The 16,317-nt window shown below is 33.7% G+C and overlaps 1 protein-coding gene across 8 annotated transcripts in view; it reads left to right on the top strand.

Annotated features, from left to right (window-relative positions):
* The window catches only part of LOC143225724 (zinc finger MYM-type protein 1-like), a 40,702-nt gene extending 24,932 nt beyond the window's left edge, over positions 1-15,770 (top strand). For all 8 annotated transcript variants that reach the window (XR_013014007.1, XR_013014009.1, XR_013014006.1 and 5 more), the window contains 2 exons: positions 832-933; positions 4,426-15,770. The gene's annotated coding sequence lies outside the window, so the exon portion shown is untranslated. The remainder of the gene's footprint in view (positions 1-831; positions 934-4,425) is intronic.
* The last annotated feature ends 547 nt before the right edge of the window (positions 15,771-16,317 follow it).

The following is a 16,317-nucleotide window of genomic DNA, read 5'->3' as shown; positions in this document are numbered from 1 at the left end:
CATGTTGAATGAAAATTGAATCTCATTTAAAATTACCAATAACTGTCTGGATACTTTTTCTTAGTGTGTGTAATTTTTTACAGATTTGTAAAAGAACCACTTTTGAAAAACACAAGAGCTTCACTTCCCTAGAAGATGTTCAGGCATTTGGTTACTTATATTCACATTTTTAATTGGTGTTGGAATAAATAAGTAACATGTTAAGATGCCTAATTCATTGTTATTTGAAATCAAAATTCCTAACAAGTTTCACCAAATGAGATTGGCTCACATATTCATGGTTCTTAAGTATTAAGATGTCACTGCTCATGTAACATTGTTGCTTTCAGTTTACAATTTATTAAGAAAACTTATATTTCAACTCTTCAGAATATCTTGATGTTCAGTTACATTATATTTTTTGAAATGTTTCAAATTAATTTATATATAAGTATGTCTTGGGTGATTTCTTGTTCTGTTTATTTTGTTTTTTTAAATTATAAAAGCTATTCTTGAGTTTTAATATTATACTTATGTTTTAAAAATGATTTAATAAATTTTTATTAAAGTATTGAAAACCATTAAAATTAGTTTAAGTAGTGTTAAGAGAACATTTGTTTGGTTTTACTTAAGCTCTGATAACTGTAGGTATGAAAACCTAGTTTTTGGTATTGTAAGTCTGCAGACATACCACTGGGAAACAAAAACACCGTTATAAAATCTTTACTTTGTAATTAAAAGGAATATTTTCCTAAATTTACATTACTTTGGATTATTTTCCTAAATATATTTAATACAACGTGTATCTGGTAAACTAGTATCTATGTTTAATTTTGTCTTTCTTTGATTCAGCCAAGTGTTGATAAAAGATATGTAGCCTCAAGGAACAGATGTGTAACTGGTGGCACTCATTGTTAACTATGATCTTCTAAATAACAGAATTGTTATTCACAGGTAAATATGTTTCCCATACTTTCTTTTAGTCAGAAATATTCTTCAAATAGTTTCAGGCATTTTTGTATTGCATATGTATGTAAAAAGAGGTGCAGTAATTTATCAGTGCATTCAGTCAGGGAAAGGAGAATGGCATTACTATCCAAACATGAGCAGGAAGCTGCAGAACCTATAGTTGGGCCACTCTGGAAACCATCTGGCTGTACCGAATAACGGATCCTCCTTGTATTGAATGGTGCCTGCACACTCAGTATTGAATGATGGACCAGCAGAAAAGTTATTTAGTTTGAGAAATTGTAGTTGGTTCTACTGCTGTTGATACAAAGGTGAAATGGTGACATTGGTTACGTGAATGCAAGAATTCTTTGTCATGTCTACTGGTAAGTCTTCAAACAGTGGTCTCTTTTCAGTTCTCCTGGTGCACTTGAGCTGACATTTTTTTGTCTTCATGTGTTTTTTTAACAATCCACTCTTGTGTGTTGAAATTAAACTAAGTCCAGTGATGCTTGTCAAAATTCATCTGGCATTAACCTCTTCACTGCATGGGGTTAAGAAAAGCAAATTTTCTGATCACTCTTGGCTGTCTTTTGGACTCCCAAATCATTTTGAGACAAACTGATTTTTTTTACTTGAATTTTTCATAAGAATTTGAGTTGAGACTTCTAGTAGTGAAGTACTTGTTACGAATGCTTAACTTTCATGGTCTGAGCCGTCTACTGCTGGAGGGACAAGTAACTTCCATGAGTATTATATTGGTTCAAATGCACTTGACAGTGCTTCATTACTACAGCAGTTGTGAAGTATCTCCAAGATAACTATCTGTCATGGTTTGAAAACATGACACAATTTCGGCATCCACCCTGACACGACAATCACCAGATGTCAATAACATTATCTGTGAGATATGCTAAAGTGTGGGCTTTGAAAGTGTATTCACTGTCATTAAATTTCAAGGAGTTTAGAGGGTGGAGGGATGTAGTCTGCCGTACAACATCATAAGAATCTGTGCTATTCCATATTCTAGCAGTCATTAGAGCACATGGTTTTTACATGATATGAAGAGAGGTTTGTACTTTTGTGATCAGTATGTGTATGTAGTGTATTATAGAGAATGTAATATTGGCTTATCCCAATACTTTGACAGTGTTTCTACATTTGTTGACTCTAGAACCAAGCCTCATGTTTTTCACCCCTCTACAAAGTTAAAGATTGTTAATTATTCAAAGAATTTAGAGCTTGTAATTAAATTCACTTATTAGATAAAATATAAAATTATACTTTTTAAGCACATAAAAATTGGAAAAATAGACTCTTATATTGTAAACCATTTCCTGTGATCATGTCACAAGAGAAAAAGAAACTAAAAATATATCAGCTTTGTTTTTATGTATGACTAAATATATACAAAAATTGTGTTGTTGTTGTTGAAATGTGTTTCAGTTGGTAGAGGTTTTTCCCAGACATCATTAAGATAGTAATCAACAAGCATATGGAACAAACTTTTGATAATAATTGGTAAATGTATCTAAATACTAGAGAGACATTTTAATTTTAACCTACATACTAGTTTATCTTCTAAAGTTTTTAATACTCTAAAAAAAAACAAAAAACACTATCATATACATGTATATAACCCCTACATAATATTAATCAGTTATTAAGTGAAACTAAGGAAAAATTGAATATAATGTAATAAAACGGGTATTTATAAAATTATTTCTGAATGTGAAACCATGTGCATTAGTAAGGCTAAAAGAACTTAGGAACTGATAAGTTAACATAAAAACCATTCAGATAATTTGGTTTATCGTGTAGATATTTACATACCTGGTCTATCAAGTACGATGAAATCATTAGAATGAAATATAAAGAATGTATAAGTTTGCAGTTTTAGGAAAATTTGTATTCTTACCAGGAAGAAAGATTAATTTTTAAAAATAGAATTAAAATGACTACTGTTGAGAAAGTTGTAGTTTAAAGTTATAGTGTACATACTGTGATAATCTGTTTTAGAAGAAACTGGTAGAAATTTAGTATTGGAACAGCAGAAAATGGATATACTCCACCAGATATTCCAACATTTTAAAAATACAAATGTTATCATAAAATTAAAATTGTTAAAATTATTTGTCAAGAACTTAATTTTTAATAAACATAAAAAGTAGCCATTTTAGTAAAAGAATGCAGTTATTTAATAATTGAAACAAAAAGATTGGGTTTTTATACATCTGCTAACTCAAGATTACATGGTTGACGTTATGAGTTGTGTGTACTTAAGTGTTGTGTACAGTTGTGCTGAATAACTGATGATGCCGTGTAAGCAGTAGTGAAATATTATGTTGTAAATGATTCATTTCTATTCCATTTTTGCTGTTTTTTGAATTAATGGTTGGACATTTCTATATAACTTTTTGACAACTGCACCTTTGAGTTTGTTTATTTTTCTGATTCACTATCCTATAAATAAAGAATGTTTGTTTGTGCATATTTGATGCAATTTAGGCAGAAAAATATTTCCTTGGAAGTTAATAAATTGATAAAAATTAAAGTGAAGGCTGTGATGAGAATGTTGTAAGAGATTTGATTATACAAGAACACACTGTTTTGACTGTCTTTGCACTTTTATTTTACATCATGTATTGAAAAATACACTTCAAATTATATCTTGTTTTTTATTTTAATGGTAGATCTCACCTGAAGGGTCAACAAATTTGAGGTGTGTGCTTTCTTCAAAATATATAGTTGTCAGAGTTGTAGACCAAATCATCACCTTTTGTACTTGCATGGTTTGTGGTAAACTGAAAAAAAAGTTTTATATTTGCACTGTAATTTCTGTTGTATAAAACTTGGACAAAAGAAATGGTTATAATGATGTTCTCCATGTGAGTTATTTCTGTCATATCTAGTTCATAAAAACTTTTAATTTGTGTCAAGTTTGCTAAATGAGAAGCAAGTTAGATTTTAGTCTTACCATTGTTTAATGTGATGGAATAGTGTGATTTGATTTCAAACATGATTGGTATTTAATTCTGAGGAAGGGATCACAGAATTCTGGAAAATTTGTGCTCTTCTCAACTGCAGTGTTTGTTAATATTTGTATTCTCCTTTGACTATTGAAGCATTTGGGACATCTTACAAGACTTTCAGATGTTTCAAGTGGGGAGAAAAATAATTTTATACTGTTCCATATGTGACATACATGTCATTGTCACATTGAATGCATAAACAAAGTCTTGCAATGATAATTGACTAAGAAAGAAAATGTATCTACTGCAATGTAAACCAGTGGTTTGTTTGTCTTTTCAATATAAATTCTATAAAAGTTCTTTTAAATTCTTGTAAAATAATTGATTTGTGATCAAGAAAGAAATGATTCTATTGATGCATAAATCAATTCTTTATTCTAACTGTAACTCTCCTTGTGTTAGTTACTTATGTACTCCACTGAAGACTGCATACATGGATTTAAAATAAACTTGTTTGCAATTTCAGATGACTAGCCTACACAGCATTCCATTACAAGAATGACAATGGAGTCTCAGCAGGCTGACCCAAGCTGCTCAAATCTGATGAACAGAGAGAGATGACGGGTGTTTTCCTGAAGAGATATGAATAAATTGCCCAAAGTCAGAACTGGGACAAAGACAAGTGGGCAGTCTGTCTCAGTCTACTTCTCGCAAGAAAAGACCTAAAAATAATATGCATGGATGGCATCGGAAGAAGCCATGGGCTATTGCAAATTAAAAGTGACTTTACTGAAATTATATGAATTTAAGAAGATCTTATTTGGAATTTTGGAGATGTCAGATCTGAAATTGGAAAAATCATTTCAATCTGTGGCATATCTACAGTACTACTTCATAAGATGGATTGACATGGCCAAGTGTGAACATAGGTTTTAGGAACTGCCAGATTTATTAGTATGAGAACAGTTTGTGATTACATGTTCTAAACAAGAGATTACCAAAAGAGGTAGTGGAGATGGTTAAGCTGGCAGATTAGTATATGGAATCCCATGGAGATAGTATAACTGGCAAGTCCGGATATAATCGGACAAATTTGAAATTAGTGTTGGCCTAGTTGCTTTGTGTCATAAAATGCCAAACCAACCAACCAACCAACCAAAGCTGACAGCAGTTTAATAGATGGAAGTATGAAGTGATGCTATGTTTTTAGAAAATGGAACACATTGCAAATGACTATAAATCAATTACCAGTAAACAACAGCAGAAATCTTAACATAAAGCAGCTGGAGCTATTCACATAGATAGTGTTGGTAAGAAATAAGGCAAGAGTGACTATAACCATGGATGGTGCTGCTAGAAGAAACAGAATCAAGACAATTAACCAGATTCACTTCAAGTAGGAAATGCTGTTACCATGATTGATCAGTGCATGACTAATGGTTAGCTCAAGTTATCAAATGAACCACAATTTCCTGTAGCGACCAAAGCAGTTACAAATATAAAGAGTTCCCAAGATATATCAATATGTGGAGGTTATATCAACATGAAGAAAGTAAAGGTCCTGTGAGACATTTGGTGCAATAGTGCAGCAGTAAGAACTAATCTAGTATCTTATGATCAGATGATAGGCAAAGGTATGTTCCTGTGTTTGCTAAATTGATGAGACAAAGAGAAAATTTCCCAAAGCAAAAATAAATGTGGATACTCCATATTATGTAAGAGATCTTTAGGTCATGTTTATCAGAGAACCAATATATAACTTGGTGATAGGAAACATTATAGGTATTTAAAAATTTGAAGGAGGTACAGTAGGAAGATCCTTCATCATGGAAACTTTGGAATAGTGTCTGAGAGGAAGTTGAAAGCAAGGCAAAGGGGAGAGAGACTTTAAAAAACTGAAACGAGTATTGAACAGATCTATCAAAATATTTTTACTAGGAAAGCCAAAGACAGTCAAAAATGCTTCTATAACAAGAAGACCAAGTCAAGGGTCAACATTTCAAGATTGGACAGTAGATTTCAGTTCTGCTCTCCTCAGTGTGAATTCCTGTATGTGATGAAGGGACCTCCCAGGGAAGATTCTGTTCTTCCTCCTCTGGGATCTAAACATCCACCCATGTGTTTGCCGTGTGTAGTGACCTGTGAAAGGGAGTAGAGGATCTTGGTGATTGAGGGGTCCAACCTTAACACCACTTTGGCCTTAAATTCTTGGGTCAGTCAGCTGGTCCACTTGGGCTAGGGTCAACCAAGTACCAGTGTTGGAAGTTCTCAACAGGTGTTTTGGACATTGTGTCTGATGCTGGTGCTCGCGAAAATCCTGGCATTGCTGCAGTGTCCTTGTTTGACATTATAGTGCATACCCTCGTAGGGCCTCGTGGTGGATGGGGCCAGTGGGCACTGAAATTTCCCTTTCTTTATTATCGATACTACAATTAAAAATCTTAATAAAATAGTGAAAAAACAGTCTATAAGTAAACGACCACATCTTGAAGATTTTACACCACCTGTTGTGCCTCATTTTCTTATATTCACTTTCAGACAAACCTTTAGGGCAAATGTCCTCATTTTTTATTCAGAATGGACTGGAGGGACTTGCTGGCTCTCCAAAGTTTAAGAATCAATCTCTCTAGTTTTATTTCAAATCAGAAAATGGCCGTAACATTAAATAACTCAACAACAGGACTGGAAAGGCCACCTTCAGGTGACTAACGCTGCTGTTTGAACTATTTGTTAGTCATCCTTGTGAATTATTATTAAAGTTTTGCTAAACGTCTTTTAAAACTTTTATTACTTTTCTATTTGAAAATGGCCATAATGTCACATAACTTGGAACCAGGACTAGAAAGGCTGACTTCATGTGACTGACGGTGGTTCTTGTTCTTACCTGTTAGTCTTCTCGGTGGGTTATGATAATTACCATTATGCTACACAAAGTCCTTTACAACTTCTGTTACTGTAGTTTCTCTCTTAACATTGTAGAATAGATGTAAACATTAGTTTTATGCTATTTATTTATTTTTAACTGTTTTGTTTTACCATCATTTTCTGTTATGAATTTTACTACATTTACTTTACTTTTACTTTTTTATTGGATGTTTGGCGCGGATAGCTCAGCTGCTTTGTGCCATAAAACGCTAGATCAACCAACCAATCAAATCAGTTCTGCTATCTACCGATAGCAATAAACACACCCTACAGTGCAAAGGACCTCTAACCATAGAGGAAGTGGTAAGCAGAATGCACTGTGAAGTGAAACTCATTGGAACAACTCCACCTAGTGTGGGTTGAGTTCCATCAAAAGTGGACCACCTACTGTTGCACATCTCGTGCCAGTCATTAAATATGAGGTTTATTGAGCAGCAGTTTTAGTCTGCCCTCAGTCGCTTGTGGAAATAGACTAGAACAAGTGGTTTTACTTTTTAATTCTAAACCCTTTGCATGCACTTTTGCTGGAGATGAAGTATACACCTTGATCCTGATATTCATCTCAGTGCTGGTGTTCTTCCTGTGATTTTTTGAGGCAAAATTTCATTCCACTCATAAAGCAGCTATGTATTAAGTATACGAGGGCACTAAACATCCTCTTTGTTCTCTCTTCCAACTCTTAGGGAGTGGATCAATGTTCTTAGCTCAGGATCTATCATGCCCTGATTTGCTTCAAACTGGACTGTAGGTTTCTGGTCTATGGTTTTGCAACGACCCCAGCCTTGGAGGTCCTTAACCCTATTCTCCATTTAAGGCTTTCTGCACTTCTCCATTTCAGTTTGTACACTGAGTTCCATGAAATTCTTCTTCACCTATACCATTTCCAACTTTCTTTGCAGTATACCATTAAACTTTGATCCTTACCATGGTGTCATGTCTGGGGTTGTCTTCCTTCCTTAGTGAGCTATGCTCTTTTTGAATAGATGGTCTGCCGTTCTTCCTTTTGGCCTTTATATATAGGTGCTGCTGGCTGAGTTAGGTGTGTTATTGGATGGCGTTGCTGCCTCCACTGATCAGTCCATCTGCCCATGACTTATTACTATCACCCATCTGTGACCTTTGAGACATCTGAGAAAGGCAGATACTCCCAATTACAAGTACTGTCTTTTCTTTGACAAACATCTTTTGAACCATTCTTCCATTCCCATTTTTCAGCTGGTTTGAAATCTAGTGACTGTGGGATCTGTCATGGTTTATTGTGACTTGGTGGCTACTCATAGGATCCTCTCTACAGCTACAGTGGTCATTGCTGAGTTGTATGCTATTTCTCTTGCCCCAGGTTATGCAGAAGCTTTGTGGTACACGTATTGTATTACATCCAACTCTATTAGCTTTTTAGCGGACGTGGACTCGCTTAGCGTTAGTTCTCACCTTGTTTTCGTCTATATTCAGCAGTGACTTACCCATTTTTCTTTATCTGTTTCTATCCAGTTTTTGTTTTTTTGGATACATGACCACATGAATATTCATGGGAAGGAGCTCACTGAGACAGTAGCTAAGTCTGTCTGCTTTGGTGCTGTCAAGCTGTGCCTATCCTGTAAATGGATGATGGTCACGTATTGAAGGTTTGGCTTCGTGCCAGTTGACAGCCAACTTGAAGTAAGCAACATTGTAACAAGCATTTCCATGTCGACCTTCCATTGTTCTTTGGCAGTCTAGTTTACGTAAGTTTTGGAAAGAGGAAGTTATTCTGATTAGGCTACACATTGGTCACTGTTTTTGAACTCATTTTCTTTTATCTCAGACTGACTCACTAATGTGTGTCTTTTGTGACACTGAAGCCACAATAGCTAACAGTTTACTGTCGTGTTTTCGTTATAACCATGAGTGGCAACATGATTTTAGCTTGTTTGTGCTTTTTACGAGCTATTGGCCTTTCTAATTCTATTTGAAGTGTTTGCTTTAACTTGATTTATTTTTCCATCTTATAATAATTTCACATGTTTTACAGGTTGTTTGGCACATAGCATAGTTGCTTTGTGCCAGTAAACACAAAAAAAAAAAAAAAACGCATTCTACAGATAGGTATCAAGAGAACGTTACGTTAACATTCAGGAAAATGTCATTATCATATTACTGCAGTGAACCAACTGCTGTGGTTGCTTGTCTTCTTTTTTACATTCAGCCATTTATCTTTCCACCATTCTTTCTTTTCCATTACAATATCCATGCTGTTCATGAGCTCTTGATGTTACTCCAGTGTTAGATACGTACAAACTCATGGGCCTTATGGTGTGCATGCATTTGAGGGTTGCATTGAACTTAAAAGTATGTAACTCTTTATCAGAAAATGAAGCCAAACTGTGTGTTCTCAGGTGTCAAGTATTTTTTACAGCCACAACTACCTAAATGTATATATTGTGATGGAAGATTATTTCAGTGTTATGTTATTTTCTCTTCACATAACGTTTTCATAAAAGAGGGGAGTATCGAAACCCAAACTCACCCCTAAATCCTCCACTGATCATCATCCAGGGTTAGCTTAACCAATTTAACTGTTGCTTTTGGGAGCTTTTATATTCACAAAACAGTCAAGAAACAGGACAATATTCTCCTTTACCCTTAAACGGCAGTTATCCCAAGTTGATGCTGCTACCTATAATATTCACGCTGTTTAAAGATTAATGTTTTGTAAAACTAAGGTGTACACACTCGGAAACTTTTTGTTCATAGAAAAACTTGTGTTTCTTTGTTTATTGCTTTCTTTTGTAAGATGTTTTACCTAAAACTCTTGTTTTCAAGGTTTGGAGCTTTTACTGGCCTTTCATTGATGCCTTTTTGTTTTATGATTTCTAGGTATACATGTCCATATCTGTCTGTTTTCTTTTTGTGTTTGATGCAAGCGAAGTAGAACAATGCAGTATCTATGAACCTGCTGGTGTCAACAGCTAAGTTGTATGTTGAAACGAATCTATGTAGGAATGAATCATTCATGCATGGCATACTTTACCATAAGTACTTTGCAAATCAGTATTTCCCTCGGATCTGATGATATCTCACGATCAGTGTGCATACTCTTAAGCAGTCCCTCCAGTAAATGGATGAAACTTATGTAAAAGCCTTTGTTGTATTACGCGTATGGTGATCTGAGCTTCTGTCTATGACCAATAGATGATCCATTTCATGTAGTCTGGCCTTGAGTACAGATTTCTATCCTCTCTTGAACAAAACTGACATTAAATTGTCCCATAGCAACTGTCATTTCTTGAAGATGTCTTCAATTTCTCAAAAATGTACTGACATTAGCTTTAATAACCTTTATACAGGGTGGCCCGTAAGTCCCTACCCATCCATATATCTTATGTATCCAGTGTATCTGTGTGGTGTCACCAGTATTCTTACGCTCATGTACCCACGTACTTGACACTGTATGCTCTTCAAGTGTAAATGGGCTTACATCGGCCATATTTCTCTGAAAAAAAAGAAACAAATTTATAATACATGCGTAATTGAATATAGCATAATAACATATGGATGGGTAGGGACTTACGGGCCACCCTGTAGACTCCCGATGCTGGACAACACTTTCATGTCTATCAGATTAGAAATGAAATGACTAAAAAATGGTAACTTCTTTTTCTAGTTCACTTGACATATTGTCATTGACATTCTAAATGTCTGAAATTATTATTAGTATCTCTTCTTTCTGAAAGATACTGTTCTGTTCATAGATGTTTGATTCAGTACCTTAGATGTTGTTGGAAACTGTGTGGCCTAAGTTGATCAAGCCTGTTGAATTGGAGAAGTTTAGGTCATGTCTGGCACTAAATGTTGAACTACTCCGAATGCTTAATGTTTACATAAAACCCTTTTGGATTAAGTTCACTTTCTGTTGATACTTTTTTTTTTTTTTTTGCTTTTTATCAGATTATATGGTGGTAGAAGAACTTGGCTACAGTGAAATATTTTTCTTTGAAGACACTGGAATTGTGTGGATAGATATTAATTGTGTGAAATCTTCAGTTTTCTTAACGTTTGTTGCTTGCTCATAGCTGTTTTGAGAACAGTCTCGCAACTTCACATATTTTCATATGACGTATTAAAAACTATAGAGTTTTCATATTCTTAATTGTAGAATATCTCTACTGTTTCAAAAAATATTTTGTCCAGTGTGGTTTTCTAGGATCAGCAACATTTAACTGTCTTTTGATGATCCACTGCACTGCTGAAGTGATGAAGCCATTCAGTAAATATCCCAGCATTGCTTCAGTAAAACTGTTGGGTAGTTAAAATCCCGTACTCTAATAGGCGCATTAACATGTAGTTGGCCTGATATTTTTGTTTCGGATACACTGTTGTTGATGACATACATACTCTATTAATACTCGTATAACAAATCACGATAATGTTACTCTCACACTCTGCACTGGTTAATTTTCAAACTTGTACTCCACAATACCTGGCAATAACTTTTTCTTGCTCCTGAACTGTTGTTAATCAAGTCTCATTCACATAATATTCTTCTCACTGGATATTTGTTTAATTTCATTGATATGAATCTCTCCAAATATATTAGTAAAAACATAACTAACTACCTACATCATACTTGTGCATAAAAACTTTTTTAATGTGAATAAATTAAACAACAAAAACTTATGGAATTGTTATTCAAAAATCTGCCTTAAACATCATTTTTTATATGAATGATTAATGATACTTCGATGAAATCAATTACATCATATAATTAATTTTTTTGGCTAAATTCTTTTAGTGAAGCTTCATATATTTTGTTATTATTTATCAGTAATTTTAAAAATAGTATTATAAACTGTATAACAAATATATTTAGACTTTTTATCCTTTATAACTGCTTAACAGCCAAGTAAGGAAATTTAATTCAAATTTGAAAGGTTATTGGACGATGATTTTTCTTTTTTACTTGAAAACTGACAGTTCTTTGTCTTGTACTGTAGTTACTTATCTAGTAATCAAAACTGATGCATTTTAAATTATCATTTCGACCCGTATACAATTATATTGTGTCCGGACAGAGACCGTTTCTTTTTGGTGGAGAAATATTTCCATCAATGCTGAAAAGTCTTTCACTCTCAATAGAAGATGGAGAGGCAGAAAGATGCTTTTAAGCAAGTACACAAATCTAAGGAACTGCTATTTCTGTAAGATATTTTTGTTGCCGTGTATTCATCTACTTCAAATTTTTACAGTTGTAAGAAGTCTTGATCTTTTGGTACTTCTTGAATTACAGTTATCAGCCGATTCTGTCTTAAGTCATCTTGAATATTATCTCCACCATCTGACAAAGAATGATTATCAGTTGGGCTTTCTAAATCTTCTTTTTCCTTTTTTTGTTTTTCAATCATTTCAGTTAACATTGTTGCTTTTTTTAATTAAGCACAGAGCTATTCTCTCTGAAAAATACTATTTACTTGACTTTTCATGACTTGGCCTTTCTTCATTAACCTATTAAAATCCATACCATTTTCTCTAAGTACTTTCCAATGTAGGCCATTTTCATGTTTTTTGGCCATGATTAACTGTGCTAAGTTCATTTTCGTAGCTGGAGTTCTTCTTTGGGTTTCAGAAATGACTACAATGTTGTCATTGGTGAAAGTTTTATATAAACAAAAAATAAAACTTTTAATGCACAAGTTCTCATGTTCTATTGAAATGAACTCCTACATATTGTAATAAACTTATAAAAAATAATGTATTCCATTAATCAACGTTATCCACGGATATTATCTTTATGAGGTTATACGCGTCTGTACTTTTCATGAAAAATCTGGAAGCACGTGGTTATGAAGAGATTTCTCGCACTTAATACACTGAGTGTAGAGAACCTTGAATGTGACTGCTTTACTATAATTTGAAGAAGTGTTTTCCGGAAATCCTTCTGAGTAAACGCGTGCAACTTGAAATATGGAATAATAATTAGCAGTATACGAAACCAATGTTTAAAGCATTTATCATCAGAGGCCGTAATTCTCATAAGGCGCGAGTTACCAGATCAACTCCTCTCATTCAGCATTGTAGTACTTTACCATGGCTTTGAACACAGCACTTGATTTAGTCAATAGGTTCTACTTTTACAGCTTTCCTACATAGTGTAATACCTGCATTATCATTCCAGCGAGTAATTTCAATCCTTATTTGACTAATAACTACTTATGCGGTCCTTCATTAAAACTGCCTGAACAATTACTACTTTAAATATTTTGATACAATATGACTCCAAAATAAATGCCAGTTGACGCGAGTATAAAAATGATAAAGAAGTCTCAGATCGTGTCTATTAGCTATTTAAGAAAAATTGGAAGCCTTCGATTTTTATTTTTGGTGACTCAGCATTTAAAACTTTCAACACTGGTTTGAAAAATATTATAACACAAATTTTTGACGTATTCCAGCTTAACAACCTTTGAACATCAAAATTACAATTTTGCAGCAAACATAATCAGGGAAAATAATCGTTCATAGAGTGCATGAGTACACATGTAGTCATTGGTCTAGTTTGGTTTAACGTTATTGAATATGGTTGGCAATCTACAGTTATAAGCTCACCAATGGCATAGTGTAGTTCCTTTGCCTTGGATATATAGTTTCGTTAATAGTGTACTGAGTATTGGTACTAGTTTTATTGTGTTCAGGTTTCTCCCATTTAGTTATATTACTTTTGCTTGTTAAAGATTTAATATTTGCCAGAGGATTATCCACTTTACGTTTCTTTTTCAATCTTTCTCTTCTTTACATAGTTTTAGCTCATTATTGTAGTCTGCTTTGTGCTCACTTAAGAGAGATTTCTGTAAGGGGTTGTTTTGTATGTTTTTTTTCTTTTTAAGTTTTACCAGCTGTTGATAATTTTAGTTTGCAATTTACTTTTAAAGTATCTCCTCCCTCCTCTTCAAACAATTTCCAGACAGCACTGCTGTTATGACTATCAGCCATTATAATTGAAATTGAGAAAATATGGCTAACTAGGTCCGAGCTTGGATATCTTCTTGCAGAAAAACAACCCTTGAAATATAACTCGTAATGAACTTGCTTATTTTATGATGAAAGCAAAAAGAAGTTTGTTTTTTAATTTAGATGTCAGGGCTTAAAGTCTAGTGTCTACTAGCCTATACTAATCAAAAGTTTTGCAAAACAGTAATTTCTATTAATTTTATCATTAAAATAAAATCTCACGACTTCACTATCTTGTATATGATTGTAAAGTAATGTAATTATTCAATCAAGAAAATTAAATTTAAATTAAGCAAATCATGGCTAGTTAGGCCAAGATTATCGAGACTTAATTAAATTAAAATCACTGTAATTCTATATTTTATGGGTCTAACCCGATAAGCCTATAATGATTATAATCTAGTCACTCCAGACAGTACAACAGCGATAAATCAACCGCATTAGGGTAGGATAAACTAGGGATAATGCCTAAAATCTAAAACCATATTCATACATAAGAAGAATAAAGGAATAGAATCTAATAATCACTACTTAAAAACTATGTCTATGCAATATTGAACTACGTGGATATGATTTAACTTGTTTTAATTAAGGTATCTAGGCTGATGCCTTATGCCATATAGTCATGTACCAAGGCTTCTGCTCTAAAACAGTTACGGTAATTCAAATATAGGTTATTTCGGCAATAAGATGTAAACAAAATTAACAAGTAAAACTATCGATAATTTCTCTAATTTTAAATTCTTTTCGCAAACAACTTGTTTTGCTTTAAATATCATAATCGAAAATATTTTATGGAATATACAATAGGAATTTCTTATTGGGCAAAATTATCTTGGAATACGAAAATTTTCCATATAATACGGGTGCACATTCCGTATTTTGGGATATGATTTGCCAATAATAATGAGGTATTGTCAATTAAACAATCATGATTCATAAAGCAACCACCGTTATTGCGAATAAATGTAAGCAAACATAGTGCTATCTATCAGGAAATAGTGTAAACAAGAAATCCACATTTCGTCTGGGGAAAGCGCCACTTGATAGATTATACAAAGTATAACTTATAAGCATTTGTATGTCGTATATAATTATATTGGGTATACTTATGTAGTTTGGGTATATGTTTTGCTGGCTCTCCGCGGGGTTATATTGTACTGTATAATATATGTAAATCATTCTTTGTATTTGTTTAAAATATTGTTATATTTAATATCAATTTAGAAGGTTTATCAAATTATCTTTATGTCAAAATTTAGAAGCACAGTTGCATGTTATATTAAATTACAGAACTGGACAATTTTAGCATAAATTTTTCATGCTTAAAACGTTTTCAAATGATAATATTGTTCGTGAGTGCAGAACCACCTGCTTCAAAAGTTTTTTTGTTTGTTTTGAATTTCGCGCACAGCTACTCGAGGGCTATCTGCGCTAGCCGTCCCTAATTTAGCAGTGTAAGAGTAGAGGGAAGGCAGCTAGTCGTCACCACCCACCAACAACTCTTGGGCTACTCTTTTACCAATGAATAGTGGGATTGACCGAAACATTGTAACGTCCCCACAGCTGAAAGGACGAGCATGTTTGGTGCGAGCGGGATTCGAACCCGCGACCCACAGATTACGAGTCGAACGCCTTAATCCACCTGGCCATGCCGGGCCTGCTTCAAAAGATATAGAATTAAGCTTGCTCCCGTCATCAGCTTTCAAGTCATTTTAAAGCCAGAAAGAGCTTTATTGGTGAATAATACTTTCTTGGAGCTGACTTATTGGCTTATTTATTATTATTTCTTTCATCATATTCATTTATTTTTGATGTTTTGTTCTTTAAATAGTATCATTTAATATACTGAAGGCTGTATGGTTGTTAGCTGTTTTCTCTCATCAGTAACAAATGTTGATAGGCTGTTCTAAGACGTTTGTATTATGTTATTGCAACAATAAAGTATTATTTATCAATAAATTTGCGTTTTTCGTCTTTGCATTATCCATTGACAAAAAATATCATGAAAAAATGTTAACTTCAAAAGTAATGGAAACAATACCTCTGCTTTATTTATTAATATGTTGCGAGAAAAGTAGCACAGTTGTAGCGACGTTTCGTTGAAGAGGTAGCGCTCACAGCTAGGACAACAGCATGAATAATGATATTAATATTTGGTTTCAACCTCCTACATCCACTTTCATTGATCTCCAGAATAGTTGTATATTAACTACAACTGTTTATTAAATAAATGTAAAAACGGTTGGTTTGGGTTAAGAAAATTTTTATGTAGAGGATAACTGATTATTAGTTGTTAATGTTATACTGATATAAATAACTATGATATCAGAAGAGATCATTGTAATAGAATCTCATGCTAACTCTGTATTGTATGGGTAGGTGTGGACATGATATTAGCTGGGGTAGCTGGACATTTTCATATTACACCAATTTGCACCTTTTATTAATACATTGCTGCGTTTCATGCTACGTTTGTTCAAACGTAGAGACACACGAACTCGACTAC

This window comes from Tachypleus tridentatus, chromosome 9 (assembly GCF_004210375.1).
Source record: "Tachypleus tridentatus isolate NWPU-2018 chromosome 9, ASM421037v1, whole genome shotgun sequence".
In the NCBI taxonomy this organism is placed as follows: Eukaryota; Metazoa; Arthropoda; class Merostomata; order Xiphosura; family Limulidae; genus Tachypleus; species Tachypleus tridentatus.
This window is presented reverse-complemented; position numbering and strand designations above follow the sequence as displayed.